Source organism: Bidens hawaiensis, unplaced genomic scaffold, assembly GCF_021521415.1.
Source record: "Bidens hawaiensis isolate Kalapana, Puna unplaced genomic scaffold, B.hawaiensis_p1.1 tig00073670_1, whole genome shotgun sequence".
Classification (NCBI taxonomy): Eukaryota; Viridiplantae; Streptophyta; class Magnoliopsida; order Asterales; family Asteraceae; genus Bidens; species Bidens hawaiensis.
The window spans coordinates 29,038-33,273 of NW_027502817.1; the positions used below are offsets into that span (position 1 = coordinate 29,038).

Genomic DNA, 4,236 nt, shown 5'->3' on the forward strand with positions numbered 1-4,236 from the left:
ATCATTAGGATCAGTCATTCCATTATATGTTCCAACGGATGTTGGAATCTTTGCATTAATCGGGAATGGAGCTGTCGCGATGCTTGAAATAAATTTTGATTTCTCTGCGAAAAATTCCGGGCAATATGGTTTGGAAAAATCATACTCAGCATCACTGTGATACTCCGCATGGCGGACAACTGGGCGCGGATAGCTAGTCCCTCCGTACGAAGGGAGGCGACTATCTCCACTGTAGTAACTACCTTCCGGGTGATAAGTTGAGTCATATCCGTCTAGTTCATCCTCAAAAGATGGTACCCGCATATCTATGCGATGACGAGGATGTAACCTCCGGATCTCTCCTACGTTCTGTTCCGGTGGCAGACTATATTGGATGTGGCTTCCCCTTATGGGAGGAGAGATAGATCTCCTGGGAGGCTCATCATACGTCAGGGTACGACCATGGAAACGTTCATTCCGGACCCGACGTTCATATTACGCTTTCAAACTCTCTTGTTGAACACGAAGCCATTCGTCCGGAGACAAAAGTCCTTCGGTTCTGGAGCTATGACGGTGAGCTCTTCTTGGGTTAGAATCACCGGAATCTTCTCCAAACCTAACTCCGACTGAGTTCGGTGGACTTCTTTTGAAATTCGTTCTAGCTTCCATAAGTTAGAACCTCCTAGGGCTGTGACATGCCCCAAGTCAGTAGTTGGTGTAACAACATTCCCAACATCTACCGGAGTAGTATCTGCTACTGGAGTGAAGTGTCCTCGAGCCGCTGAACCACCTAAGGTAAAACTTCCAGGGTTCACGGCATCAGTTCGCGGAGCAGAGTTTGTGATTCTAGCAAAAATGGATGTTGCTCCTTCACGTGATTCAATATTGAGATCTCGTGGAGGTTGCGACTGATTCTCTGTTGGCCCTTTAGGTAATTGATTCATATCGTAAAGGAAAACGAGGAGAAAATTTTGTCTACTGTTCTAACAAAGACACGGATGGCGCCAATGAAGAAACATGGATCTACTCCCCACTAATGGGTCCTAGATCCGATGGGTCCACAGGGTAGGATACGGTTAACTGTCAATACGATATGAACTCAATTGCCAAAAGTCTAGTGACGAAGACCTGCAAAACAGACACCGTGACCAGGGGGGGTCTTCCCGTAACCACCCTCCAGCGTTAGAATAAGTACTTGTACTGTAGAAGATAAGCACTTAAGTAAATTCATAGAGTACCGTGGGAGTGAATGAAAACCTCATGATGATTGAGAGGGTATTTATAGCCGAAGAGTGTGGGGAAGTGATTGGGCCAGCTGTCCCTTTAGAAGATGCTTTCATAACCGTCTGGACACGTGTCCTCATATGATAGGTTCGACCTATACGTTGCATTTGCATGTATAACAACCTGGACCCGTGTCGCTCTATTATTGGTTAACGGGGTAATATTGGCCATGTGCACGGTTATAACGACCTTGTCACGTGTCACTAGCTAATTGGCCGATGGATCACGTATTGCCCAAGAAAGCATCTTGGAGAATCTTCTAGAAGGTAATTGGTTATTGACAGCTGTCCCGGAGCATTACCTCGTGGTCATTTACGCGGAAAGATATTCTTTCTTGCGGATGACTCTTGAGGGTGCCAGGATGCTTCCCCATGTGCTACGAGGGTGTTTCTTCCTCAGATGATCTATGCGGATGGTTCTTATGTCCCGCGGGTGCCTTATGAGGGGCTTCTGATTGACCCGCGGGTATTCCTTAAGGGTATTTTGGTCTTTTTAGTACCCTACCTCTATAATGTATGTTTGACTAATGTTTCATTTTCAACCACGATGTGTTATGTATAATTGTTTTATGACCATATTATGGTTAGTCCATAATTTAAATGGGTTAGCATCACCTGTTGAACCGCATAACTAATATCAGGTCTGGTGAATGTGATATACTGTAGTGCTCCAAACAATTTGCGATATTCAATTGCCATATAAAGTGGAGTGCCATATGTGGAACTCCTTTTATAATTTATGTCGACCGGGGGTTTACAAGTGGTCATACCCTTTTGATGCAGAATCTCAATAGCGTATTTTGATTGTTCAAAAATAAACATTAATTATGTTTTTTAGTAACCGCCACCCCGAGAAAGTAACTGATTAGGCCTAGATCTTTCATGGCAAATCATAACCGCTTAACCAAACTAGAACCAAAAACCGAATCGAAACCAGTTCCTAAACGATACATCAGAAACCGGTTAGTAACCGATTGAAATGGATGATTAGGTACTGGTTTGGACTTTAGCGACTGGAATCGTTTAACCAATAACCGTTATAATTAGTAACTGGCATTCTAAAAAGAAGATAACTAGTATTTGCACCTCTGGCTAGAGGTGCACTAGAAAACCTAAAAACCGATCTGGATATTGCCAATACTCGATTTTTCAATGCCCGGAACCGGGTATTTGAAAAACCCGATTCGTGCACCTCTACCTCTAGCCCAACCCATGACCAACCAACATCCCAATTTTATCCCAATTCCAGCCCTATAAAAACATAATTGGGCTACCTTAGCCCAACCCCAGTCTCTTCTTCCGGAACCTAGCCTCCGGCTCACCTGAGCTCTAGCCGACCACAAAGCTTTGCTCTGATTCAATGGCCAATAGCTTCATCAACCAATCCTATGTTAAAGGTATGCGATGATCTTTGCGGCATGTTTAATGCCCATTGGCAGCATATTATATTAGATCAACAATGCCATTAAGGCTTCCCACATATATCCATCAATTACGCTTGTCTAATCTTCAACGGCTTTCTAAAATCTCATCGATTTCAAACCCACAAGCTCAAACTGAAGGTTCTGCTTCACTCTGGTTCGTTAAAGTTGTATGCACACTACATGTTCGACGAAAGTCCTCAGTGAAAGAAACTGTTATTTCGGACTATCTTCGCAAGAATTTAAATCCCTATATTGCTTTTAGTGTTATTGAACATGTGATTAGTAAATGGAATGACCCGAAATTGGGTTTTAGTTTTTTACAGTACACCAAGAATATGTTGAATCTTGTTCATTCTATTGAAACATATAGCTTTGTTTAAGGTCATTTTGTTACGCGGGTGTACATGATTTAGCAAAAGAGGTGATTGATTTAGTGAGAGTTGATGGCTTGGTTCCGGATAGTACGCTTTTAGGCTTTGTAGTTACATCTTTATCGATCCGAGAGAGGAAGATCTACACTGCATCCTGCGGACGTTCTTGTGTTTGGCTGGGCAGGGGTAAGCATGTGTGTGTCGACCTCACTGGGGTGTCCCAATTGGTGGGGCTGAGAGACAGTGGCTTCATTCCGAGACAAGCGGTTTTGAGGGCAGAATCTAGGAAGGTTGCTAAGGCATGAGGCAGCGTGTTTGGAGAATCAGCACGTGTTCATTCCATTTGCCTTCGACACATTTGGATCCCTAGGTCCCGTGGCGGTTCTCTTTTTGGAGCGGGTGCGGAAGATGGTCCACAGTGACTCGTAGAGCCCGAGGAATCAAGGATTGATATTTAGTAGAATAGGCTTTGCGATCCAAAAGGGGATAGCGGCGCAGCTTGTTGCTCGCTTACCCATTATTCAGATGTAGTTAGATTTGTGTAAAATGAAAACGAGGTTAAAATTCTTACAACGATTGTTTTGTGGTTAATAAACTTTTGTGTTCATGGGTGAAGAATAATAAAGTGGATGAGGCGGTTGATTTTTTTTTAAACATTGTATTAAGATCGGAAAGCTATTCTCCCGATGTTTATGCGTTTAATATAGTTTATATTGGGTCTGTGTAGAGTTGGGGAGGTTAACAAGGGATTTAGTCTTTTTAACCAGACAAGGAAGTTTAATTGTTTGCTTGATTCGATTACATATAATACCCTTTTGAACGGGTTTTGCAGTGCTAGTAATATTACAAAAGCACAGGCGTTATAAAACCAAGTTTGTATGATAGATGACTGTTCACCAAATGTTGTGAGTTTTACTTCGTTTATATCATAGTACTTTGTTTGAACCCTAGATGACTTCTCGAGTTATTAATTACTTGAGGAATGGTTGGTTAAATTAGTGAGTAGTAGTATGAATGTTTTGTATTAAATCTAAATGATCCTTACAAGTGTTCATCCCTCATCTCTTATAGAAGAGGAAGGGATTCTTGCTACAAGGGGTATAATATCATAATTCCAAGTAAAGAGCTATTTTCCTTTGGTCCCTTGGCTTCCCCGTTGAATATACCTTTTCCTCGTGT

At 42.4% G+C, this 4,236-nt stretch overlaps 1 pseudogene; it reads left to right on the top strand.

Annotated features, from left to right (window-relative positions):
* Positions 1-2,721: 2,721 nt before the first annotated feature.
* LOC143606230 (pentatricopeptide repeat-containing protein At2g06000-like) lies at positions 2,722-3,989 on the top strand (annotated as a pseudogene).
* The last annotated feature ends 247 nt before the right edge of the window (positions 3,990-4,236 follow it).